The sequence below is a fragment of the Zalophus californianus genome, chromosome 13 (assembly GCF_009762305.2).
Source record: "Zalophus californianus isolate mZalCal1 chromosome 13, mZalCal1.pri.v2, whole genome shotgun sequence".
Lineage (NCBI taxonomy): Eukaryota > Metazoa > Chordata > Mammalia > Carnivora > Otariidae > Zalophus > Zalophus californianus.
In genome coordinates this window covers 93,887,937-93,903,036 of record NC_045607.1, presented here as the reverse complement: position 1 = coordinate 93,903,036, position 15,100 = coordinate 93,887,937, and the positions used below count along the sequence as shown (strand labels likewise).

General features: G+C 44.4%; 1 long non-coding RNA gene across 1 annotated transcript; it reads left to right on the top strand.

Annotated features, from left to right (window-relative positions):
• The first annotated feature begins 334 nt into the window (after positions 1 to 334).
• On the top strand, positions 335 to 12,568 carry LOC113935140. The gene is made up of 2 exons (XR_003523912.2): positions 335 to 586; positions 9,334 to 12,568. It is a non-coding gene; the product is annotated as an uncharacterized LOC113935140 (long non-coding RNA).
• The last annotated feature ends 2,532 nt before the right edge of the window (positions 12,569 to 15,100 follow it).

Below are 15,100 nucleotides of genomic sequence, written 5' to 3'. Positions count from 1 at the left end.
AAGCGGGAAGATTAAGGCTCGCTTTGAGAAGCGTCCGAAGACCAGACTCTTCGAAGGCTGGCACAGCCCCCAGAAACAGCTGCCTCGGCCACAGACTGGTAAACCGAGGCACGGCGGGCAGCCCACACGGCCGCCCAGCGCGCCCTCGGCGCCACGTGACGGCGCCCGTCCATCACGCTCGGGGGGCGGGGCGCCGCCGCCACTCTCCGGCTCGCCCAATAGGAAGCGGGGAGCGGGCAGGGTAGGCGGGCCCGCCCGTCCCTCCGCCGGCCGCCCAGCGCGGGGCGGGCCCAGCCGCCGCCCTCCAGTGGGGTCCCAGCGAGCCCGGCTCGACCGAGGCGAAAGGGCGAGGCGTACGTCAGTCAAGCGGCCCGGCCAATGCCCTCGCGCGCTGCCCTCGCGCCCGCCCCCGCCCCGGCCTCCCGGCGCCCGCGCTGCCTTCCCTCAGGCCGCCGCGGCCCGCCCGCCCGCGCTTCCATCCGGGTCCTCGCGCGCGGCTCTCGGGCGGTGGCGGGCGGCGGGCGCGAGGGCTGGGTCGTCCCCGTGGTCGGAGGCGGGGGATGGCGGCCTCTTCTGCGAGCTCGAGGTGGGTACGAAGACGGACGGGGAGCGCAGGCCCGTCGCCATTTTCCATTCCTCCGAACTCTAGTGGCGGTGGGAGAGGGGAGCGCTGCGGGCGGGCCGGCGGGGGCCCGGAGCCGGGGCGGGTGGGTTGTGAGCGGGGACCGCGGGCGGCGGCGGCGGGCGGGCGGGGGATGGGCGCCGCGTGGCGCGGTCGGCTGGCCCCAACCCCCCTCCGCTTCCCGCCCAGCGCCTCACGGACCGGGGGGAGGGGTCATTCTTCACATTCTTCACCCCGCCCCTCCCCCCGCCTCAATCAAACTTGGGCGGGGGAAGTCCCGCCCCCGGGCCGCGCCCATTGGCCGGCGCCGCCTCCCGCTGTAGCGTGACTGGCTGTGGGCACAGCCAGGTCCCCCTGACGTCACTTCCGCTATCAGGTTTGTGGGCCGGGGAGACCTTGGCCTTGGGGGCTGGGATGCAGGAGGGAAGGTAGGAAGTGCTGGGGGAGGGCCGGCGCGGGCGGCCGCAGGCGGGCCCTGGCCTGGCTCCCTGCCCCTAATCCGACCGGCCGAGCGCAACCCCTGTCGCGGAGCCGCTGTGCGGCCGGCTCCGCCGCGGCGGCCGTCCTTGGCGGGGAGCGGGGCGGGCGGCGGGAGGAAGTGGGATCCCGGGGGACGGACTCGTGCGCGGCGACCCTTACCCGCTGGCGGCCGCTCGCCCCGCACGCGGGCTGGCCAGGGTGCGTCCCCGGCAGGCCCCGGGTGAGGCATGAGTAACCTTTCTGTCCTTGGCCCGCGATGGCCTTGGGTGTCCAACTTTTACAGTTAGGCCTGGCCCGCTGCCTTGGGTGTCGGAGGGGAGGGTGTGCTCGGTGCTCCGGCCCTTCCTTCGGTGGCCGACTTCTGCCTGCGGGAGGGTCGGCCCGCGGCAGCGAGATGCCCCCAGCGAACCCGGAGACCGGACGAGCGTGCCGCTTCCTGGGCGCCCGGTGCCTGAAGTTGGCAGCTCAGCGAGCAGCCCCTGCTCTGGTTTCTGTGGGCCTGAAAGCCATGCGGTAGCACAGGAAGATTTAAGGTTAGGTTTTAGATTTGTGTGTAGTTTTGTCCGTATCCGGGTTTTCTGCTGGCTGGCAGTTAGGTTCATTTACGGTGTGTTCAGGGAGTGTGTGCAGTTAAGGAAGGAAAGCTTGTGGTTACTTTGGGTTTTGTGAGGGTGTTTGATTTATTATACACAGTCTTGAAGCTTTTGAGTTTTTTGAGAGTAGACAAATGTCTTCATAGTTAGAAAATGCTTTTCTTTACGTTGGAACGGCTGTAGGTCCTTCCCTCTTCTCCACTAAGTTCAAACTGTTGGAATTTGAGAGGCCCAAGAATTATGCAGGTGTGAGGGAAACAAAATACCTGCCCATAAATAAGAGGAAATTTGTAAATGAGTTCAGACTTCTAGAATGAAGAGATCGATATTCTACAAGTTGGGCTTGTTTACTGCTTAAGGGCGTTTTATTGTTAGCATGAACTAGAATTTCTTGGTTTAGAGTACAGCACATTGGATATTTGTGCCTTTTCTTTCAATAGTGAACAGTAATAGCTTTCCTAATCTGTATTAAGAGCTGTACGCCATTGTCTCAAACTGCAGGTCTTGACTCATTGGGTCATGAAATCGCTATGGTGGGTGATGGTTAGAATTGTTAAAAAACTAGAATAGAAAATGTTAATGTGTTACATGAAACGATTCAGTTAGATGCACATACATTCCTGTAAAATCTCTTTTTCTGGGGGTGTCAAAGTTTGAAAAACAGTACTTCTAAAGGGTATGTTTCTCACAGTACTGATCTTCTGCAAGGAATACTAAAAGCCCTGTTAATTTATCACTTAGAATTTTTAGTATCCCGAGAAGCTTTTATTTAGACAGTAAAGGATCCCAGAATATTAATTCCAGTGATTTTTTTTTTCATGTCTAGATGAGCGTAGAAGAATCTGGATCCCCAGTAATGAGTTGTCAACATTGCCTCATGTGACCTCAGGACTGGAGTCAAGGAGGCCTCGTCACTTGTGCCCTTTGCCTGTGTGGGTGTTCTAAGCATTGCACAATCACTTAAGAGTGGATTTCATTAAATAACCAGATAAAATGAAAGCCACTACTCCTTTTTTTGGTGCCAGGTCTTTGAAATCTAGAGCATATTTTACAGTTACAGCGCATCTCTCTTTGGGCTAGTTGCAATCCAGTGCTCAATAGTGACAAGTTGCTAATGGCTACTGAGTGGATAATGTAATTCTAGTGGATTGTCTAGCTGCTTTTTAAACATTAGCTTTTTGTAGCTGTTCGCAGTTTCATATTATCAGCAGAAATGTTCCCTGTCTCTATAGCCTCATCTCAAACATGAGGAAATTGCATCAGGTGATTTCTTAGGCTCTTTCTAGGTCTAAGATTTAAGTATTCTGAGGCAGCTGACAACTACACTTCTGTTAAGTGTTACTTTTGCTTCTCTAGGAATATTTCAAGAGATTTTAGATGATGTTTTAAAATGACATAATGATGAATATGATTTGGGAGCATTTTGTTCTGTTAAGAAACCATTTTTGCTTTGTGTCAGCATTCATTATCAGGAAGTTAAACCAGCTTTCTGTTCACTTGGGAGGTGTGTTTTTATTTGGTCAATTACATGGTAGCTTAATGTATAGGAGGGAGCATTTTTCTTAGAATTCACTTTTGTGCAATGTAGACTATGAATTGTTTACCTAGAATATAGGTAATTACAGTAAACTGGAATCTAGATTTAAAAACCAGAACCCACCTTTTCTTGGCTTTTGGGGATGTGTAGATAATACAGTGATTTTTCAATCTGGGAACATACCAGTATAATGAAAGATAGGAAGACAGAGATTTTAAAGGATTGAGAAATAATGGTGTATATATGAAGACTGTTAAGCAGAACAAGTCACCCAAGTTGTTGAACACTGCCTCACCCTTAGTATTTGCATGCATTGTAGTATTTGTAGCAGAATTTTCTTAGTTTTACAGAAGTAGCATAGAATGCCCTTGTGGTAGCAGGAAGGTTGGCCCCAAATTAACATGCAGTATTGGAAAATTTACAAAGGAATACCAAGAATTGAGTTGGCATTAGTTACCTTTTTAAAATTTTTCAGAATTGAGGTATTTCATCTAATTAAGAGCATCTCGGGGTGTCTGGGTGGCTTAGTCGGTTAAGCATCCGACTCTTGATCTCAGCTCAGGTCTTGATCTCAGGGTTGTGCGGTCAAGCCCTGTGTTGGGTTCCACACTGTGGAGCCTAGTTTAAAAAAAAATAGCATCTATGTACCTGCTGTATGTTTAAGCGAGTGAAAGGAAATTGTCCTTTTGGAAAGTATGACCTAGTATTTCACAATTTAAAACTTGACATGGATCCTCAGGGTAATGTTTGGTAGGATAAGAAATTGAGATCTTCAATTAGAATTGGATTAACCCTCAGTAGCAAAATTTATTTATATCTAAAAACATTATTTTGTCAAGTTCACTTGTCAACTTACGGAGTTCATCCATTCTTGGAGATACTGCACATGCTCTGTCAAAGGAATGAACATGTTTTACTATTCAGCCAGCATCATCAGATAAATGATTTCATTGATGTTCAATTGAATATTTGAGATTGAAGGACATCTTTATGAAGCAGCCAGTTCTCGGTTTGATAATCAGCAAGTGAAACAATGATAGGACCGAAGGAAATGTTTTACTTTATTTGTATGGAAGTTTGGCAGACGTGAAATTTATACAACCATACATAGAAGGGCATATGAATAAAGGTTTTTTAAAAATAAACTTTCTGAGCTGCTTTGATAGGAGTATGTAAATTAAAGTCTAGGAAACTAGACTTGTAGAAAATCAGCATTTTTGCCCAGAACTCTTAATAAGTATGAAGTGTATAGAAGGTAGAGTATGCCTGCTACTGGACTAAGTTTAGTATATTTTAAGAATTTAGCAGCTAATTTGTTTAAAATACTATCTTTGTGAAATTGTCAAATACAAAGGTGAAGTTTACATATTTTACTTCATTAACATGTAGCCTTCAAAATGTATATTCAGATATGTTTTTCGAACCATGATACTTAACCGTTTTGTCGTAAATTTTCTTAAAATGTGATAAAAGTCATAGATTATTGCAGAAAAATTGTATATACAATTTCTGGGGGTTACTGTAGCCCTTCCTGAAGCCTGCCTTGGATGCAGGTTAAGAACCCTGACTTTATTGTGATGAGCCCTGGGTGTTAAACGCAACTAATGAATTGTTGAACACTGCATCAAAAACAAACGATATTGTATGTTCGCTAACTGAACATAAAGAAAGAACAACCCTGACCTTTAAGGTGTTGGCTATATAAGTAGTATGTTAAATGTTATGGTATAATATTGTACATTATGATTTACTAAAATATAAGTGGATTTTAAAATGTGTTAAGGATTGAATCTTTTAATTATGGAACCTTAATATAAGTAGAGATAGAGGCAAACAAGCTTATTGATAATAACTAGCCTCTTCGCAGCACATTTTAAATTGACAAAGCAAGTTTTACATTGAACATAAGTATTTCTGACTATCACAAGTAAATCTGGGAAAGGAAAATTACTGTCTGAGACAGTTTCTCAAATTGATTTAATTTAGTAAGAAGAATAGTTATGATTTGTTGAGTACTTCTGGGTCATTAAGGTGTTTTGCACATGTTCCCAGTTCCTAAAACGACCCCATGAGGTGTGCATGTTAGTTCCCTAATCTGAGATGAGAGAACTAAATCTCAGGGAGGTAATGTAATTTGTCCAAGAACACAGCCACTGAGTACCTGCTCAACCCAAGTCATTGGCCGGAATTCTTTCTTATACTGCTATGTTGTTCTGAAATCAGTTTATTATGATACATTTGTCCAGATTCGATTGTAACTTTTTATGACTATAATTTTTAATGGGTGAGGAGTAGTTCAAGCTACAGATTGAGGTAGTATGTGAATAAGCATTGAAAGCAGGTATAAAAGTATGTTACTTTCTAAAAAATTTGTCAAAGATCAAATTCAGATAGTTTTAACTAATAACATCTTGTCTAAGAATTTTTTTTTTTTAAAGATTTTATTTATTTATTTGAGACAGCACAAGCATGGGGTAGGGGAGAGGAAGAGGGACAAGCAGACTCCCCGCTGAGCAGGAAGCCTGATGTGGGGCTCAGTCCCAGGACCCTGAGATCATGACCTGAGCCAAAGGCAGCTGCTCAACTGACTGAGCCACTCAGGTGCCCCTTGTCTAAGAATGTTTTGGTTAACAATCTGATAATTTGACGGTTGCAGCTACCAGATATGGAGCATCCATTATGCACTCAGCATTGTACTTGGTGCATTTTGTATTTTATTTCTAATCCTTCTTAACAGCCCTGTAAAATTTGTCAGATTTTTATAAGTTTAAATAACAAATGCCCAGAGATTACCTGATATAAATTAAATAAATATATGGTAAAATAAAAAGCTGGATTCAGATCAGGTCTCTGAAATACACTTTAACTATGGAAGGAGAAATCTCAACTGAAAATAAGCTAGTGACGTACCCCTACTCCTTTCTCTTTCCCAGTAGCCGAGCATTTTATAGTTGTGACTGTGTACATGGTAGGGTTTTTACTTAACCTTATTTCTTAATGAACATTTCCATGGGTCGTCATAATTCATCAGTTCTATCTGAATCTGAAATCTTGCTTAATTGAACACTGCCTACTCTCAGGTGTTAGATTTTAGTTTTCAAAGTTTGCACTTATCAGTGCTTTCTAAAAAACAGGCTGAGAACTATCAGTGGACCATAAAATCAATTTATTCTGTACAATAAAATAGAAAACAAAAGTAAGGGGTAGTGTTGATTGTGAATATTAATATTTTATTGTACTAGTATTATCTATAGACACATGAATGTGGTCTAGAAATATGAAATACTTTCCTTGCTATGGATTGTGGAAAGGTGGAAACCACTGCTCTGATCAGTAGTAATGCTACATAGTAGCTATCTGTTTCCTCTGCCCCTTGTTCATAAACACGCAACTTTTGAATTATATTTGTGTATGGTTCCCCCCCAAATTGAGCAGCATTTTAATAGCCCTTGGTGTGTAAATTGCCAGATTGCTTTCTACCAATATGGTACTTATATTGCTGGATCAAGAAAAATAGTACAAAGTAAGCATGCCACGCTTGCTGAGATTGAAAAATGAATATGTTTTCGATTGTACATTTATTTCATTTTAGATAACCTATGTTTGATGAGGATTCAAAAAAGATTTTATTTGAGAGAGCATGAGAGTGGAGTGAGGGCCGGAGGGAGAAGCAGGCTCCCTGCCAGGGAGCCTGATTCAGGACTCTATCCCAGGACTCCGGGATCATGACCTGAGCCAAAGGCAGACGCTTAACCAACTGAGCCACCCAGGCATCCTCAAACATTTTAAATGAGAAAATTGGTTGGAGTTGAGGGTTGGGGTAGAGGTACCAGCCGGTTTTACTGTTGGCTCTCATTCTTTTAAAAACCATGCTGGTTCTGAAGAAAGATTTTGGCTTGCTTGACTTTTTAGGGACAATCTGCATGTTCACACCTTGGATCATCTGGCCTTGTAGAATGGAAATGAGCTCAGGTACAGTAAGTTTGGAGATCCAGTGCTATCTTCTGTAATTTGGGGCGAGTTATTACACTTAGCATGAGTTCCCACCTATGGAAATAGAGATGATGACTATTAAATAAGATGAAGATGGCACTCGTGAAGGGCTTGCCGGTGGGGCTTTGTGTATGTTGGATGCGTGGTAAATCTTTCCCCTTACTCTCACAGATCATTCAGCCCAGTGTACTGATGTAACAGTGAGTGAGCAGGGCCAGGATTTGATCTTGGTTTTTGATGACTCCAAATGAGTATTGCTCCCGTGAAAGATTCATGTACAAGTTTGTACAGTTTTCTTGGGAATATACCTATGAGTTGGAATTGCTGGGTCATGTGGTAACTATGTAACTTTCTAGTGAACCGCTAAACTTTTCCAAAACAGCTGGCGCCATTTCACATTCCCACCAACTGTATATGAGGGTTTTGATTTTAATTTCTCTGCATCCTCACCAATGCTTACTTGTCTTTTTGATCATAACCATCCTAGTGGATCTGAAAGTGGCATCCCATTGTGGTTTGGGTTTAGGTGTACCTAATGTCTAATAAATGATGTTGGGTGTCTTACGTACTTGGCCATTTGTGCTTGCATTGGAAAGATGTGTGTTTAAATCCTTTGCCCTTCTTTAAAATAGGTTGTCTTAAGTCACTTTTATATATGGTGTGAAGTAGGGGGGCTAAATTCATTCTTCCACATGTGTATGTATATCCAGTTGTCCCAGCACTATTTGTTGAAAAAACTATTCTTTCTTCCACTGAATTGTCTTGGCACCGTTGTTGAAAGTCAGTATCTAAGTGATCATATTGCTTAATGCAAAAGTATCGTACCAAGGTGTTACGTATCTTGGTCTCTACCTTTGACACCCTCATGGCACCTTTCTAGCTAAAGGAAGGATCCTGGTCCTGAGTCAGATCCAGTTAATTTTCTGTTAAAAAGACTACTTAGTGTTAGTTGGCATGGAATTATGTGCATTAGGCTAATGATTTTTTCTTTGTGGAACATCTGTAAAACTTTATTGAGAGAATTACAACAGTGAGGTACCCCACATAAGAGTAGTCTGCATGTTTCAGCTTGTCCTTGTTTAAATCTGGAGTAGCCCTTCACCTGCTTCTGGCATTTTAATGGGCTCTAAGGAGGGTAGACTTGGCCCCTTGATGCCAGGGTCAGCTTTAGTTACACCTCCAGCCTTTGCCTGAGGCAGTTCCTGGAGATCAGCTTCCAGGTCCTGTCCTTGAGCCACAGGTCCTCCTTCAACTTCCTTCCCTTGGTCAGGTAGAAGAATATCCTGACTCTCAGGTGGTGCCACCTTTTGTTTTGGTTGCTCATCACTGGGTTGCTGCTCACCGACTTGCCGGTTAGACCTGGATTATCTTTTCTTTGTTTGGATCTGGATCTGACTGACTTGGCCACTCATTGTTCACCCAGTTGAATTCAGCTAGCGAGAAAGCTCATGGCAGAGAGAACACGCCACCTCGATGGATCTCAGCTTGGCTCGCAGCACATTAGGTTAATTTTTAAATTAAGTTCTTGGGGTGCATGGGTGGCTCATTTAGGTGTTCTGAGTCTTGATCTCAGCTCTGGTCTTGATCTTGGTCATGAGTTTGAGCCCTGCATTGTACTCCACGCTGGTTGTGGAGAATGAATGAATGAATAAGGTTCTCTTTCTGTATGTTTTTTTATATCATCCTCATGTACATTAATGCATTTAATCATGGATTATGCATGAGATATAGAGCACGTCTGGGTTTTGAGGGCATTAGATTTCGTTAGAGGTTCTTGTGTTCCTTTATAATGGATTTTCTTTTTTTGGTTTCTTGTGGAAGGGTACGTGATTTTACGAATTTTCATTTCTAGCAACTAAAAAAAAATCAGAAGTTGATAAAAGTCAAGAGATAACATACTAGATCTTGTAAATATATGGCATTAGGAGCAGATTCAGATAAATGAGCATTTAATAGTAACCAAATAATAGGAAATGAAGCACTGCATAGATCATAAATGTAGCTAGAACTTAAAATTCTGGTTTTAGAAGCTTTGTTCAGTTAAACTTATGTTCAAGTTGAGTGAATGAAATTGTTCTAATACTATTTTTTCTGCTTTCATCACACAGGGAAACCAGGGTTACTGAGGAGAAAGCCTTCCTGTGGTGCTCAGCTGACCGTGGACCTTCTCTTCACTGTGGGATGAGGTAGTAGGTTGTATAGTTTTAGGGTCACACCCACCACTGGGAGATAACTATACAATCTACTGTCTTTCCTAACGTGATAGAAAAATCTGCATCCCAGCGGCCTCATAGAAAGTTGATAACTAGTTATACAATATTTTGACTTGTATAAAAATGCTATAGTGCCTCATTTTTTATGTTTTGCAGGTTGCTTATTCATTTAATGATTAAAAACTTTAGCAAGTACACCTAGATGGCAGTGGGGATACTTTGTTTCTCGTTTCTGTATATAAGAATAAGTATTTTAATTTGATTGATGTCAATAATTTTATGTTGTATTTTTCTTTTGAAAAAGATAGTGTTCTCCATTCCAGAGGAAAAGATTGCTCTATCAGAGTGAGGTAGTAGATTGTATAGTTGTGGGGTAGTGATTTTACCCTGTTCAGGAGATAACTATACAATCTATTGCCTTCCCTGAGGAGTAGACTTGCTGCATTTTGTCTTTATCTAGATGATACTAAAACTCAGAAGAATTAATTTTGACATTGTTTTGTACTCTGTATCAGTTGCTAATTTTCTCTTGAAGGATAGTGTACCTACAGTAGGTATAATGATCTAATATTTCTTACATTTCACATATGGTATGTTTCAGAAATTTGAAATTAAACAAAAATCTGAGTGGAGAAAGTAAATCTTAACGGGACTAGACCCCTTTGGAATTAAGAATAGGTTGATTGCTCTGCATCGCACTGCATGTGTCCAGGACGAGGTCCTGGGTGGCCGTGGTAAATACAGACTGGAAAGGCACCCTCTGAGCTGAAATGGAGTCAGTTTGGTTGTTACTCCCAGTTTGGGGTTTTGGGTGGCCTTCGGCAATGTTGTAAGCAAGCACTGTTTCACCAGTATGTTGATCTGGACAGCTTCACCTCCAGCCTGGGAAATGAGCGATGGGCTCTGGGTCCTACCCTTGCTCCTGGTAAGTCACAAAGACCTCAGCTTTGCCCCCATAGGGGCCCTGCATTCACAAAGGGAAATCCCCTGAAGCTGTCAGATGGGGAAATCCATAGTTGGTTGTTTTAAAGGAAAATGTGAGGATCATGCTAGAAAGGGCTACTTGAGTTTTAATACCCCCGAAGGCTGGTGTTTCAGCCTTCTTCAGTGGCCAAACCGTATCCTACCTTGGGCCTTTATAAGCAATATTAAAAGCTCCCTGTTTAAAGCACTTGTGTTTATTTTGTTTTGGGAGAGGAGAAAGAGGCAACGTATGAAGGTGAGGGAGAGGTAACCTCTTCCCAAATGTTTCCTCCATCTGTTCCGAATCTTACAGTCTAAGATAATTCTAGTGCGTGGCCACTGGCAGCAGGAACTTTGTGTGAGAGAAAACATCCAATTCTCTTGGGTGGGCCCGACTCAGGTGATCTTCTCTGGGCTGAATTTATGCTTTTTATTTTATCCCTGGGGTATAGATGGACACCTGCATGGTCCAGAGTTTGTTTTTGTTAGAAATAGGACATACAGGGGAGGGGGGAGACTTTTTATGTTCTTGCCTTTTGGTGTGCCGAAGAAAAGTGGGAGTGTTCAAGAAATTATCTTTGGCTTAATTTTCGTGAAGCTGATAAGGTGGGTAATTCACTTCACTGTGTGGCTAGTGGAGTCATGGGGTTTTGTGGTTTTGTGACACACATATTGCCTCTGGTCTGCACATCCTGGCCACTCTGCAGTTGGAATAATTAAGGTCTGGAGAAACATGAATCTGTATCTTTCATTAATTAACAAGGACCCACTTCATACCCTTACTAGCCAAGCCCAGTAAGTAAATCAAGTTGTGGAGAACTGCTACAGTCTGTGAAAGCACTTAGGTCAAAAACTCAAATCCCGGGGCCCAGGAAGGGGGGAGCTGGCTGGAACTAGGAAACATGTGGTGTCCAAAGAGAACTTGGTAAGTTAATGTGCTCTAGTGGAAGGTGGCAAGCAGCATTTACACATACAGTGTCACCTCATTTTCCAGTGGCTCAAGAGGGACTGGAAATTTTGTGAAATTAGATATTTAAATTTTGGTATTACTTTGTTTTTAAAAGTCTTTGGCTCCAATGATATGTGGTGGGCTGGGAGATACTAGGCTTCTGAGATTTGCATCTTATGATATAATTGCATTTTTGTTCTTTTTAACAAGAGGTTTGTTTTTAAGCAAATGCATTTGTGAATTTTACCGAGGTCATGGCCAGTAACTTTTATTTAAAAGCCTCAGTGAAGAAATTCTAATTGATTTGAATTTGGAATAAAACCCAAAGAATACGGCCTGATTTGACAGGTTAATTTGAAGTACAGCTGCCAAGTAGAAGACCAGCATGGAAAAAATGGGTTCCTAGGAAGAGGTAGTAGGTTGCATAGTTTTAGGGCAGGGATTTTGCCCACAAGGAGGTAACTATACGACCTGCTGCCTTTCTTAGGGCCTTATTATTCCTCGGTAACCTGTTCCCTTGTCACCTTGTTTGGTGTAAGCACAGTTCTTTCTGCAAGTTTTTTTAGAAGTAAAAACATTGCAGGAATACCACAGGAAGCTGTGCCCGCGCTAGTGACCTAACACACCACAGCCGGTGCCAGCATCGGTTACTACAGGTCAGCTAGTGAGAATGTAGGACTCCGAAGAATACCTAGTTGCTTATGTGCCTCATTTGGAGGTCACTGGAAAGTTTTGGAAAACGGGTTTTTTGGTTTTGGTCAAGTTACCGTTTCTGATCTAGAAACTGCCAGCTGCTTCCCCCCTGTTAAACTTAAGGCACTGGGTCAGGCCTTCGAGACACCTGCTGTTCCCTGCACTGTGTGTGCAGATATTTATCTTGCGAGGGTCTGGGTCTGGACTTAAAGTTTGGACAGCTCTTAGAGTGGTGTTGCATGTTGGGGGAATCCATCATTGTCTTGAGCACCATTATGGTATGTAACCCTGTGATTGAATCTTAAATGTGTGCATGGGCGTTAAGTATCTTTTCAATAAAATACTTTTAAAACTTGTGGTTCTAAAATCATTCTTAACTTTCATCTCCATCCTTGCAGAACTAGATGTATTTAAGTACTTAGACTTGTTTTAAGATCTCTTAAAGTACTTAATTTCATTGTTTTATGCACAGTAATTTGCTAATCATACTAGTCACAGATGTACATTAATAAAGCTAACGAGCCATATCCAACATTTCCATTTTTACAAGCACATGTGTCTCTGTGCACACAATTACATATGCTCGGATGCCCCCACTTTCTTGGGAGTAATTTTTTTGCATCTCCTCAAGCAGACACTACCTTGCAAAAATTGCTATCCTTTCTCGATTCCCCAGTATGGTTCAAACATCTATTGAGCATGGGATGTGTGTGCATTAGCATCGCAGCACTAGACTTAATTTATTCCAACTACGTGGAACAGTGATTAAAAGGTTCCAGAGTGGAAACGTTGAAGGGGCATTCAGTGGAGTTTCACATCCTGTCCCTGTTAGAGGATGTTCAGGGGAGGAAAGGGCGGGAGGTGGGTTCTAGGCATAGTCTACAGCTCTGGGGCTTTAAATTTCTCTGTAAATTGAGATAGTTGGATATGGCTTCCAAGATGCTTTTTACATTGTGTATCCTTTTAAAAGATTTGAAAGATTTCAGTTGAGGGGCAAAAATAAAAATTTTGTGTACACTGATTTGAGTGAAAAATGCATAGGGAAAGCGAGAAAGTGGAAATGGTACTGGCTATATACTAAGGTTAGGGGTGATTCATCAACATTTCAGATTTCTTCTGGTTTTGCTTCTAAAAGTATTCTAAATTATTTCTAACCATCCTCACGGGCCACACCAACCAGACCTCATTTTCCCTCCATTCCACTGAACTGACTCCATGTGTTCTTGCTCCTCCCCCCCCCCATTTTGTTTCCTTCCACAACAGCGTTCCACTGTTGGGGTCTTGGTGAGAGGGGAGCGGAGGGGCCCCCTGAGCGTTGGCCAGCGGTGCTCTCAGCAGTCACCTGGTTGGATGGCCCACCTGAGGGAAGCATCTGCTGGTTGTGGATGCTGAGATCCTGCCTCTTGTTTGAAACCCGTAACTGACGTTAGTTTAAAGGCTACTTTTCCCTAAGTAAGAGGGTGTAGGGTAGAGTAGTGCTGTGAAGCACTATTAATACCGGAAGACTGGGTTAGAGAAATCAGTGTTTCAAAGAAATACCGAGCCTGTATGAAGCATCCTGACCAACATCCTAAAAGTTCTAGCTTCTCTTCCATCCTCAGCACATGGTTTCCCTTCTCGAGTTGTCCCCTTTTTGTCACAGAGGCTGCTCTAAACTGCTTGGCAGCCTTTTGAGGAGTTCTGGGCAGTACCGCCTATTGACCGCTATTGACCCCTCTGCCAACAGTGGGTGGTGTTGCATGTGGGCAGGCCATTTCCCCAGCAAGGAGACGGAGGAGGAGGCATGCAGGGAACTGGAGCAGAGGGTGTTAGGAAGGAATGGGGTGTAAAGAGGGTGAGCAGGCCCCAGTCCACTCCTGCCGTTAACACTTGGACAGCAGATTTCCAGCTGAGGCAGGAGGTCTAGTCGGAAGGGCTGTGGGGCTCTACCTCTCCAGTGAGCAGCCGAGCTGTTCAGGAGGCCTGTGTGGGCCCTGTGGCGTGTGGTCCCTTGGCCTGGTACAGAACTAGAGCTAATAAGGCATTTCCCCCCTTAAATTAACGTTTTGTTTGGAACAGTTTTAGGTTTGGGGCACATGGGTGGCTTGGTCGGGGTTAAGCATCTGCCTTCGGCTCAGGTCACGATCCTGGGGTCGTGGGATCAAGCCGCCCTACAGCTCCCTGCTCAGTGGGGAGTCTGCTTCTCCCTCTGTCCCTCACTCACGCTCATGCTCTTGTTCTCAAAATATTTTTTTTTAAAAAAAAACGTTTTAGGTTCACAGCAAATGCAGCAGAAGGTACAGAGATCATATATACCCTGCTCCTCCCCCTCCAAACTTCGCGCCACCGACACCTGACCACTATCGCCTTTTTTTTTTTTTTTAAGATTTTATTTATTCGAGAGAGAACACATGAGAGGAGGGAGGGTCAGAGGGAGAAGCAGACTCCCTGCTGAGCAGGGAGCCCGATGCGGGACTCGATCCCGGGACTCCAGGATCATGACCTGAGCCGAAGGCAGTCGCCCAACCAACTGAGCCACCCAGGTGCTATCGTCTTAAAGCACATCGTTTCCTCCCTTTGCTTGAAGTTCTTCCACCCCTGGAATTAGGCTCAGAAGCTTAGCTTGTTGCCCCATAGAAGCAGACATGGAACAGCAATGACCAGGGGACAGATTCTTGGCTCTGAATGCCAAAGTCAACGAAAATAAGTGACAAAAGCAGGTACTTCAAATGATTTTTTGGCATTTTGTATAAACTTGTCAAGAGGTAAACCTGGAGGACTGAGAGCAATGAGTCGTGTTGTAGCCGCAGAGTAGAGGGAAAGGCGTGATGAACTCCGCCCAGGAAGCAGGCAGTAAGGTAGGTGGGGATGGGACTGGTGGGTGCTGGGGAGGAGTCCCTGGGCTCCGCTCTCCGGGACAGGCCTGGTGGGAGCCCAGGGGCAGCAGGGGGTGGGTTTGCCACCCGTCCCCAGAGCACAGCCTGGGGAGAACACAAAGCTTCCAGGGAAGCCTGGGTACGAGGTGGCATTTCAGCCATGAGGGCTGGAGGAGAGCTGTGGCTACCGACGGGGGGGTGC